This window comes from Lichenostomus cassidix, chromosome 3, assembly GCF_008360975.1.
Source record: "Lichenostomus cassidix isolate B80296 chromosome 3, HeHo_3.0, whole genome shotgun sequence".
NCBI lineage: Eukaryota > Metazoa > Chordata > Aves > Passeriformes > Meliphagidae > Lichenostomus > Lichenostomus cassidix.
In genome coordinates, this window is record NC_139483.1 from 24,967,583 (window position 1) to 24,979,826 (window position 12,244).

A 12,244-nucleotide genomic window follows, 5' to 3' on the forward strand; every position below is an offset into this window, starting at 1 on the left:
CCCCTGAGCCGGGACACGGCGCTCGAGCCCCGCGGGCACACGGGAACGCAGAGCACCGAGACACCCCCAGCCTCGCTGTTTGGTGCGGTAAAACCGACAGCCCTGGCACACCGCACCAGCGACAGCAGCGACCCGAGCTCCCGCCGCCCCCTTCCTGCCTCCCGCGGCTCGCGAGGCGCAGCGGCTCCCGCCGGGGGAGCGAGGCCCCGCCCCCCGCGCGCTCCCATTGGCTGGTGGTGATGTAATCGCGCGCACATACGGGTACTCCCCAATGCCCCCCGTGGGGCACGGGGGAGGTCGCGCGCCTCTCGCCCGCCCCCCGACCAATCGCCGTGCGGAGCGGCTCGGCGCGCGGGCCGGGCCGCGCTCTGCTGCCCCGCCGGCCGCGCTTGATTGGCAAGGGCGGCGGCCAATCAGGGCGAGGCACCCGCGTGTCGGTTCACGCCCCCTTGGCGAAGCGGTGGTCGGGGCGAGAGAGGCTGCGAGAGTGGCGGCGCTGGGAGCCAATGGCCTGCAGGCAAACCGCGCCGCCGGGAGGGAGGGGATGTGGTGGCGGGAGGAAGGCTGGGAGGGGCGAGGGCGCTCGCTGACAGCCGCTTCCGTCAGTCCTGCCCGAGGCTGCGAGGCCGGAAAAAAAAAGTGCGGAGAAAGACGGAGTCCGTGCGCTGTCGTCTTGATTGACGAGATCAGCAGCCAATAGTTACCAAAGCAGAGGGGGGCGACCCAATCAGAGAAAACCTTTTGGGCGGGGCCTGCGGGTGAGCGGCGAAGGGATCGACCAATGACAGCGAGGAAGGGCAGTGCCCGCGGGGCCTGCGGCCAATGGTCGGCGGGAGGGGGCGGGGCGGTGTGAGCCTGGCCCCGCCCGGCCCTCCCGAGCGCGGTGACGCGGGCGGGGGCACGGCGGCTCCAACATGTCCGCGCTGCTGGCGGCGCTCCGAGTGCGCGACCGGGCGGCGGCGGCGGCCGGCGGCGGCCAGCGCGGGGCGGCGCGCGCCTGAGCACGAGCCAGCACCGCCCGCACCCGCGCCGGGCCCCGCAGCGCCGCCGGGCGCCGGGGGACGCGGGGCACGCAGGTAGAGAGAGCGGCCGGGGCACGGCGGGGGAAGGGGCTGAGCGGGCGGGCCGGGGCCGGGGCTGCGGCGCCGGGAGGGCGGCGAGCGCGGCCTACGGCGGGAGCGCCCCGGGAGTGCGAGCGGGCGCCGCGAGGCCCGGTCGCCGCCTTCCTCCCGCCGGGGAGAAGAGAGGGCCGGGGCCGCGCTGACACGGCCCAGGCCCCGCACGGCCGTGGGGCGGGGGAGCCGGCGGGCCGGGCCCCGCGTGGGTGGCACGGGGGAAGGCGCCGGGGGTGTCAGGCGTGTGTGTGTCGGCGGCTGCGGCCGGAGCCGGGCCGGGGGAGGCCGGCGGGCCGGGCCCGCGCACGTGCATGGCCGGGCCCCGGGGAGTGTCGGGCCGGGGCCCGTGCTGCCGACGGGCCGTGAGGTGGGGAAGGTGGCGAGCGGCGGGCACGGCCCTGCTGTCGGGGGAGAAGCTGCCGTGAGGCCTGGGTGCTTGTGATGAGCTGGGGATGAAGTCACAGGCAGATGGGCAGTGCCTGCGAGCCTTTTGGAGAAAGGAGTTGAAGGGAGTTCTAGCTTGTACTTTGGAGCTTGCTGGCTCTGTGAACCCAATGGATATAGTTTTACTGCAATTTACGATAAAGCCTCTCTCGGAAGGAGGGAGTCATTTTGATGGGTTGGAGGCAGCTGGAAAAATCTGTACCTGGCTTGTTTTGTGTGCTGCGGTAGGTTGAGGGATGTGTTTATACCGTGGGAATGCAGGTGGTAGGGTGAAGCCACATGTATTTGGGAGTAGTGGTACAGGAAGGCCTGGGAATTTAGGAGTGATAGGTAAACAGGCTTCTGTGTGTTGTGAGAAGTAAGGTGGTAAGTTGGCAGGCATCTAAAGGCTGTGGAGGAGGGAGTCTTTGGGTGGTAGGGAAGCCTGTGTACAAGTTACAGGCACAGTGGTAACAGGTTGCTACAAGGTTCTGAACTTGTTTTGTTTGGTGGCCAGTGTGGTTAGACTTAATGTGCGAGACCTTCGTGTGTAATACGAGCTGGTATGTGGACAGCAAGTCATGCGTGTTCCTACTGCTGTGCTTTGGTTTGTCTGCTGCTGCTCACACTGGGAGCTGAGAGAGATGCCCGGCTGTCACCAGCTCGGTCAGCTCTCTGTCTGGTGAGTGGAGATGGGCTAGAGCAGCAAGCAACATGGTCTGTGTGCTGGGAACTTGAGAGGACCTGTGAGTTGATGTTTCCCGTATAATGAAATGGAAAGGCTGGATATTTGTTGTTTGGTCCGTGGAATACAAATGGGAAAACAAGTAGCAAATGCCACGTGTTGGGATCGTGATAGTGCTGTTTGGAGAAAAATCTGTGCATGTCCTGGGGAGCTGTAGAACCGTAGGTATACATGTTTGTGACAGACATCAGGCAGTCTAAATTTCTCTCTGTTAGGTCATCAGTGCTGTCTTGTAGGAAATTTTCAAGGGTTACTGTGGACTATAAGAAAGTGAGGGGCCTTGGGTGGATATTTGGGTATGGTTAAAAACGGGGAAGGATGAATTTGTGTGCAGGTTGAAGATTATGTTAGGCTATGTATACACGTGTCTATCAGGGGAATGGTATTTGTGCAAAAGGGAAACTGGAGTTTTCGTATTGCTGAGTTAGTTAGTCTGTGTATAGAGAGAGGAGGCAGGCGTTTTTGGCTGAGGCTATGAAAAGTTGAAATGGCGTGGGGGAGGGATGATGAACTGGCTCCAGGGTCCTGAGCAGGTTGGAGGCTGTGGGGATTCTCTGCTGCTCATAGTATTGAGAGAAGTATTTTATAGTTATGACACTTAATGAAAATGAAAAAAGTGAATAAACATGAGGCAATTTATTACTCTTATGAATATTGCTGGATTAAAGGAAGTTACAGGACAATCAAGGGGTTTCTGGCAAAGTGCTTTTTTTGTTTATTTTGTTCTGTTTGTTTCACTGGATAAATTTACCATTAACTTTAGGGATAAACTTTTGCTGAAACTAGCAGTCATAATGGTGTTGACAGGTCAGCAGCTAACTAAAAGCGCTTAATATGGTGTAGACAAGCCCCCATGTACATATGGGCTCAGGGGCTCCAGTACATCTATTATATGTATTTACTACATGCATTTTCTATGCCTGAACACTGAGTTCACATATCCACAGGATATGAAACATTCTGTACTGGGCGTATACTTGTGTTTGAGAAAGGGCTAGTGCATCAACATCTGAGGGTTAGAGATTTGTGATGAGAATTTCCATTTAGAATGGAAAGCTGTTTGGATTGGTTGGGAATTAGGAATAATTGCATGTGTGTATCCCATGTTCTGCAAGTTTGGGATAGTATGTACTATTTATTTGCGTAGCCCCTCATCTGCTCTGCAGATATTTAGAGGAGGCTGTTTCATAGGGTAGTGATTTAATTAAGGCACACAGCATCAGGGTGAGGGAAATGTAATGTAGTATAGAGAGGACTGCATAGAGGGTGCTGAGAACCCATTTTTCTTTTATTGGGGTAGCCATGAGATGATCAGTTAGTGAGGTAGAGAGCGAGAGAAAAAAAAGAGTAGCCTGTCTTGTAGTTATCCTGGACAATCCAGTTCTCTTCTTGTCTCTGGTGTGCATTGCTCTTTTAAACTTTTCCAGTGATTATCACTAATGTGTGCTTCTAAATTAGTAAATTTGTCTTAAGAAATAAAAACTTGTCACAGTTGAAATTAAAGCTTGTGAAGTCTGTGTTGAACAATCATTTCATGTACTTACTGTCAAAAGCCACTGCTCTCGGGTCCAATGGAGAGTGGTATTTCCTACATGAATGTGTTGCCTCCATATTACAAAAAGGAAAGGCACTAAAGTCTACTCTTAGTAGTAGTGACTGTAAAAAAAGTTGTTTTTGTGAAGTATTTGTATTACTCTTTGGAGCAGGGCTTATGTAGACTGCAGCAAGGGTTGGGGATGTGCATAGAAATTGTTCAGTGATATTGAATGTCTTTAAGTGGAGCAAACTGCAGCACACCTTGCTGAGTGCTGCCATAGTGTTCTGCAGGGTGGGAATGGGCTTGGCTTGTCAGTGTGGTTTCTGTTGTTTGGTTTGGTCTTGGTTTTTTTGGATTTCTTTTCAAAAGAACACTAAAAGTGAAAATTGATCATTTGGTAGTGCCTTGCATCATCAGTCTAGTGGTGATGCTTACATCTGCCATATAGGTCTACTGCTGTAGCTTAGGAAGTGGTAAATGGCTGTTCTTTTCCAGTCAGCACTGGAAGGTAACTACCTAACTATTGGTTTTTACAAGCACAGTCTCTTCCAAGTGAATGGGACAGCCTTGGTGAAAGAATCCAAGCTCTAGACTCCATGTTTGGATTGTGGAGGGTGATTACTGTAACAGGCCATGCATATCTTTGTGTCCATAGTTGTTTTGGGTTTTTTCTTTCCCTAGTATCGATTCTTTCTACCCACTACCTTAATCAAATATGCTCTTCTTTTTTTGGTTTTTGTTTTTTTAGTTCTTGTCACTTGTGTACTGATCTCTCTGTATTCAGTGCTGCTCTTCACTCCCCTGTGAAAAAGAAGCATTCTTCAGATCTTGGGCTTTTTAGCAATTCGAGTGATTCAATCTGAATATTGGTCTTCTCAGTGAATTGGAGGAGAGCAGTTTTCTTTGGAAAACTGTTGAAATCAAAAGTTTTGCTGTCTTAGTACCTTCCTTTAGTGTTATTTTTTAAATTCTGTGATTGATGGTCTTCAAGATTTGGCTTACAGCTGTACAGGGTGTGAATTGTGACTTTTTCCTTCTCACTGTCACCAGCGTGAATGCAGCATAAATGTTTTATACAACTTAGAGGGGTCTGGTTTAGCCCTGACCTCCAGCATGTCAGGTATACATAAAACGGTCAGGGAATTTAATGTCAAAGTCTGGACCAGTGATTGCAGCTTCTTAACTAAAACAAACAAACAAAAAAAAAAACAAAACAAAAAAACCCCATCCAAACAAACAAAAAAAAACAACAGCCACCCAAATAGCATGACATCTGACTAGAGAAGCCCAGAAAGGAGAAACTGAAACAGGATCCCTGATGTAAGAACAAGGATGCAGAGTTTCCAAAAAGATTATCAGAACTGCTTTTACTTAACAGACAACTTTGCAAACTCCTTAACTGTTCGGATGATGTGTTTCAGCCTTAGACAGATGTCTAGTATGGGAAACTTTGTTCAAACTGCCTATATTTGCTTAAACCTTGTACAGAGTTATATTTGTGTCATGTGATAAAGTCAGATAAAAATTCTGAAGAATTAGTGTCACTTCAGAAGAAAACTGGTCTGAAAATCTTCATAACACGGTAAGAAATTACTGAGCTGGGGTAGCTCATCTCCAGTTTCTTGAGATGAGCAGTTCAGCTCATCTCAGTTTCTTGAGACATTATTGGCATGTTGAAACATAAGGGTTGCCAATGAGTGTCAGCTAAATTAGTTTTCTGGCTCTTAGAAAACCCTGTGTTGTGAGAGAAAGCACAAAGGTGTTTTAATGTAGAGAATGATGACAGAAGGGGAAACGGCATATCAGCAGACAGCAGCCTTTCTTACAATTTTGAAGGAAATTACCCAGGCCCAGGTATTTTTGTTGTGCTATGAAAAGTGTTATCCATAACCCTTTTTTTCCCTGTGCAGCATTAGTTTCTCATTACTTCAGTGTGTCATTTTATGATGTCACTACATTGCTATCTTCTGGCATAGGTTCTCTTCATCTTTGATGGGCAATAACTTTTTTCTTTGAGTTTTCTTTCAAACAAATACTGCAACTAGGTGTTTAAGTCTTATTTTCTCAAGAGTTAATGTAAAACAGGTCAGAAAAGCATCACTTAAGGATGTTTCAGACTGGGCTACTGGAGAGCTTAGGATGGTTCTTTAGTGTGTATGGTAATGACATGTCAATAACCACACACTTCCAGTTAAATCACAAAGGGAAGTGTCGTTCGTTCTTTGCCGTTTTCATGGGATTAGTGTGTTAACAGAAAATGTCATCTTCAATAATCCTACTTTTGTGTCTGCACCCCGGTGTAGGAGCTTGACCTTTACTGAATGTAGAGCAAACATGGCTCTGCATTGTTAGCATATGAATTAATTGCTTTTATCAAGGAGGTAATGAAGTAAGATGATAATGATTTGTTGAGCAGAGGAGGTAGCACTTTATTGTAATTTAGTCATGGAATACTGCTTTGGTCTGTTCTCACCAGCTTGTTGGTTCTGCTAAAGGCAGGTATTATAAGTTTGAGACTCACAATCTTCTATTTAAAATTTTTTACAGAAAAAGAAAAATAGGTGACTGAGTTAACATCTCAATAATGGAACTATTTGTAAAGAATTGATGTTTTGATTCAAGTGAAACAATGAATATTATGTTGGTCAGCTTATTCCAAAAGAACAGTCCTCTATTCTCATTGGCTTTGTTGGTTAAGCTGATGTGCAAGAAATAAAAAGCATTCTTGAGCACATACTTCTCTTCCTTTCCTATAACCACCTCCAGTGGAGCCATTGATTGGGTTGTGTTGTCAATGTTATTTGAAAAGTTTTACAAAACAGTAGGTGTAGGTGATGCATGAAGATCTTGGGTGGGTTGTTTTTTTTCTTTATTCAGAAAACTTTTGTAGAAGTATCCCCCTAGATTTTGAAGCTCCTAACCTGTAAATGGGTGGAAAAAAAAATGGATGAGTGGTGATACTGTCGTAACTCTAGAAGAAGGAACACCCTGTGCAGCCCTCCTTTCTAGGGCTTTTGTGGTGCGTTTTGGCATCCTAAGTCTGTGGGTTTACTTCCTGCTGCTTGAGGCTCTCTTAAATAAATGGACAGTATCTGCCACATTGATTATATTTACGTTAGCAAGCAGTATGCTGCAGCTACAAAGGTTGTAGAGTGAGACTGTAAGTTAGGTAGACTCAGTGTCCCCAGTGTGTGTACTTCACGGGTTTTATTTTAGACTAATTGTAGTCTGGTGCTGTGGACTGAGTGTGTTGCAAGCTTTCCCAGAGTTTTGATATAGATTAATCTTAGAGATGTCTAGATCATGTGTTCAGAAACTTCTATGAGAGGTGAGCTGAAATACGGAAAGTGGGGAGACAGATTTACTTCAAAATCATGCTCCTAATTCAAACTGAGGTGGCAAAACAGCTGTACCCACTGGGACTCTAAAAGGTACCTCAGAGCTCTGCAGAGGACATTGAGCCATGCCGGGCGAGTGGGTTCTGGCTCCTGCTGCCTCCTAGGTGTTGCCAGGACTGCAGAAACTGTCCTGTGGCTCTGAGTAAGGATTGCTTGTTTATCTTGACTGGTAACTGAATATCTATTCCCAAATTATTGTTTCTAGTTTTGAAATTTTGTGTGAAGATGGATGGTGTTAAATCTACAATAAATTCTGGCAAGTAGTTCTTTAATGGTTTTACTTCAGTTAATCAAGAATGAAACTAGCTGTCTGAGCAGCAAGTTATGAAGCCTGACTTCCTGTGGCTTTGTGTCTTGTGGTTGGATTTTTCTGGGTATAGGGTGTTGTGAGTTCTGTTAGTATTCTCGTGTGTTTGGGGCACTGTCTGTCCTGCTGTCCTCTATGGGACGATGGTTTTGGTAACATAACTGTCCTGCTGCACTTGTCCGTAAGGGGCACTAGTTTAGATATCTCTCCTTGATGTGACTGTTTATTTCCACAAAACTCATAGGACCTGATTATTTGTGAAATATTTACCCTTGTGTAAACTTTCCAGTTGTGTTTCAATGAAACTGTGGGGACACAGACAAGACACTCTGCAACTTGGCTTGCTGGGGTTTTATTTTATTTTCCACTAATGTTATTTCTTGCTTTACTATTTGTGTGTGGGATTTTTGTTTGTTGGTTTGAAATAATTACCACTGTTTAAAGTTTCCTGCAGAAGAGTTGAAAGTATATCTCTCTCAATATTTCAGGCAATATATCTAGATATAGAAAATTGTGTTCCTCATGGCAGCTTCTTAAGGAATGCTAAAAATCTCTTCTTTATAGGATAGCTAAAGTTCTTCAGAGTATTCTATGTGCTCTTTAAAGCACCTCCAAATAAATATGACAGGTGTAAAGTTACCTTTGTATTTTGCTGATGTATATATGGTACCACATGTAGTAGTTTTGGACCATGGTTCTAGGAGAGAAGTGAATGAGAGTTTTGACATTGCATAAGTCTCTGGAGTACAGCTGGGCTGGATTTTGAGGATGGTGGATTAGCAGTTGGAGGGGGCAGGGACTTGTGTTTGTGATTGCCCTTGTGACCTTGAAAAACTGCTGAAACTGTAATGCGCTTTGAAACTTTTCAGATGAGAAGTACTGTATTGAAACTATGTGGTACTGCAGGCTGTTTTGACAGTTCTGTCTTCAGTGTATAAAACTAAAGAAATTGTTGCTCTTGCTTCTGTTTGAAGCGGGTCTGTACTCAAAGCACTGCCTTCAGACACATCTGCAAAGGTATGGAAGGTGAATATAGCACAGATGTTACTCAGGGTTTTTTTCTGTGTCCTTTCTTCTCCAGCTCTCTTTTTCTAGTATAGTAATAAAATATATCTGTACTATTTGTTCTAGTTCCTGACAGGAAAATCTTACCCTGGTCAGAAGGTACTCTACATACCTGCTTGTGCACAAGACCTCACTTCAGATACGGTACTAGTTGCAGGCACTGGTTTCTAGTGCCTCACTATTAGGCTTGATTCTCTGTGGAACATTTGCTAAAAATTGTTTATAGCTGACTTTTCACTAAAAAGGTACTTTCTTTTAGTGTGCATATTCAAAGGCAACATGAAGTTCTTTTTTTTATTTTAGCTGTTGTAAAGCTTGAATCCAGACCTAGTGGAGGTAGTCCATTGACTCCCCCGGGTAGTGTTCAGTCCCTCATCTTGGAAAGTAAAGCAGCTCCATCTAGCTCAAGAGAGCCCCAGTGCATATACAGGCTGTTAAGGCTCACAAATGCCTCACTTTGGGTGTTGTCAGTAAGAACTGAAGTGACGCCTCTAAGGAGGTTATTAACAGTGTCTAATTACAGGTGGTATTTACACTCAATGAGTGTTATTCAGTAATTGTGGGACTACTGCCTATAGATGGATCAAATGGACTCCTCAGATGGGATGTTTATCCATTTACTAGCTTGTCATGTGTTCTGTGCCTTTACCATTTTTCCAGGAGACATATTACAGCAAGAGATTTTGTTTCACTTTTCCTTTTCTGTGAGATAATGTCTTTCCTGCTCTTTTCTTTGCTGATTGCTTTTGCTGGTGGATGAATTTATTGGCCTTATCCGGAGTCTAGGTTGTGTCTGATTATGTTACTCTGAGGAGTACTTATCTAAACAAGTAGAAGGTTGTGCACAAGACATCAAATAGTAGAGGTTTTATACGTAAACAAGATGAAAACAATGTTGTGAAAACAATAGCTAGAGCTGGGAGGAAGAGGGGAGTGTGAAACCTGTTCAGTAATTCCTCCTTAAGTGCGTCGCAATTCAAGCTGCTGTTCAAAAGATAAGCTCCAATGCATAAGCATTCAGAATATAAAAAAATACATTAATAACAGGAATTGTTTTCTTTGTGTGAAGTTTGCCAACCATCCCTCTTTTAGATTCTGTCCATCTCTTGCAGTGTAAAGAGATGCAGTTCAATGTGTCTGTCTCTTACCAGTAATTTATGGGATCAAGGAAGAGACAAGCGTACTGCTTTTGTGGATGATTATGTTGGAAAGAGATGTTTCACAGTGTTTGCTAGAGTCAAATAGCTGTGCAGTCTCCTGCAGGTTGGCCTTGAGAGCTCATCTGCTTTTCTGTAAGTGGTAGAAGTAATAGTTTAACATTTTCCTATGTTTTAAAATTGAAATAATAATTAGGCTTGTGTTGATGTGGAAGGAAAGGATCGTTAGGACTCTGCTATAGTGACCATGGTGTTTTGTGTCCTACCTTTATATAATCGTAAACAATAAATTTATTTTACATTTGTTTCATCTTTGGTTTGTCTTTTTCTGAGCCATGTCTATGCTATTATATGTCTCCTGACAGTATTTGAGTGTGAAAGTAATGGAGATTAAGAGCTGTTGCAGATCAGTATCTAGTTTGTAACATTAAAGCCAATAGAATGACTTCTCAGTTTCTTAACTAGAATGCACTGAACACAAGGAATTCTAGGCTGGAGAAGAACTTCTCTAAAATATTTAATGAACTCAGTATAGTAGCTACTGTTAACCAAAACAGCTTATTTTGTGTGTTTGACTATTGTTACAGTATTATTTATATTTAAAGAAAGAAAGGAATGCTGTCTACTTAGCATATCTGACTTTTGGAGGAAAGGGGATAAGGTTACAAACAGTCAAAACAGTTGCTCATGATTTTTAAACATGAAGTAAAAATGGTGCTTTACTTCTGGAGTCAGAGGGAAGAAATAAAATTCCTGTGTAGTTCAGGATTCTTGAAATTAGCTTGTGTGCTGCTGTTGCCAATGGCAGGAAACAGAATTTAACATGGCTAGAAAAATGTCACTGGAAAGTACTCTGCAATTGTACTTTATGAATTAATATTTGGAAAATAATTGCTTGAAAAACACCATATATTCACAGATGTATTTAACAACCATACTATTTCCAATCTGAAATTTTCTGAATTTCTAAATCTGTACAGGGGGAATGTAGGGCTTAGTTACTGCTAGAAGTGATCTTTTTTCACTGTTTTGATTTGTTCAGGCTTAGCAGATTCAGATGTACTTTGTATAAACAAGAACTTGGGCTAGCAATGCCATAACTGAAGTAATGAATTTTTTGGAAAGGTGTCTTAAGGTTTGTCCAGACTTGAAATCTGATTATGTTGTCAAGTTTCACAAAGAATAGAAATCTAATGTGGAAAACTTGTTAGTAGGTCTTTCCCTTCCTCCAGAGGTCTTGTTTGTTTGTTTATTGAAGCACTGATTAAAACAAGCTTTTGCATACCAAGCACATGTGACAACTTAGATCTGTCATGAGTTGTCAGATTTGCGCTTAAAGCCTTTTTAAAGTCAAGTAATGGTCCTAGAGCACGGTGTTGGAAATTCCACCATCCTTTTCTGGTATTTCTCTTCTTTTTAGTAGTTGTCTTATGCTACCGCTAGTACAATAATAAGTGGTGAAGCAGGTCTACCAGTGAGCAAGCTTTCTTCTGAGCAGTTAATTTTGTTCCAATTTCAGAAGTTGATTTTTTCCAGTTAGTGTTTATCCTCTTCTTTTCTTGAGTCAAAGTCTAATACTGTTACTGCAAGAGAGAAACTGAAGTAAGTCAGGAGAGGACATGAAAAGTAGTATTCTTAGTAAGGAAGAAAACTACAGTGCTTTCTAAAGAACTTATTACATAAATTCACTGATAACTTCAGCTAATCCAGAGGATACTTGAGTAGGCAGAGCACAGTATTCATCGAGGAGTATTCCTGCTTGCTCTCATCATGGGGATCTGTTTTTTGTTCATTTATCTGTTCATCATGTTAAAGATTTTTATCAGCACACACATTGCCTTTTATTACCAAGTTCTGCTGCCTGCCACTACCTCTGCTTGCTTTTCAGAGGTATCCTGACTCTTTTTGATACTGGCAGGAGTGAAATCCAACAAATAAAAATTGACTATTGTTGCGTGATGAGATTGGGAGGAACTTCTTGCTGTTAGTCTTCAATCTCTGTCCTTATTTTTGTTTGTTTGGTTTCTTTGGGCTCATTTTCTCCTGTTGAATCCACTCTTTAGAAGGACTGGGGGGAACGAGAGAAGATTTAGTCTATAGTGCTTTTTCCTGTCATATGCAAGTTGTTGGGTTTTTTCAGCTTGAATTGTGTAAAAAGTCCTGCAGATGGTAGAAAACGTAGTGTGTGTTAGCGATTTAAGGTGTCATGGAATTGGTAGACTTGCAGCAGTGTTGCTGAAGAAACAAAGATTCTTGGAAGGTCTTAGAATGACTGAAAGGATGTACTTTGAGCTGCCATGTTCAGAGAAGCGAAGTTTTAGTGAGCTGTTGTGACGCAGATGAATTTTTACATTAAGAGGGGAAAAAACCTATAAAGCTTATTAGGTTCAATTGCCAAAGGGTACTGCCTTCAAAATTCTACGGACAGGAGAGTTCATGTAGCTAGCATGTATTTCAGTTGAATCTGAGTTTCTTCTGTGTCTGTTTCTAGTCATTA

The 12,244-nt window shown here is 44.1% G+C and overlaps 1 protein-coding gene across 6 annotated transcripts in view; it reads left to right on the plus strand.

Annotated features, from left to right (window-relative positions):
- The first annotated feature begins 385 nt into the window (after positions 1-385).
- Positions 386-12,244, plus strand: part of PPM1B (protein phosphatase, Mg2+/Mn2+ dependent 1B) — a 58,751-nt gene continuing 46,892 nt past the window's right edge. For 3 of the 6 annotated variants that reach the window (XM_085054993.1, XM_085054989.1, XM_085054994.1), the window contains exon 1: positions 947-1,076. The gene's annotated coding sequence lies outside the window, so the exon portion shown is untranslated. Of the gene's footprint in view, positions 518-909; positions 1,077-12,244 lie in introns of those variants that run through there. The other 3 variants (XM_085054991.1, XM_085054990.1, XM_085054992.1) reach the window with 3 other exon arrangements.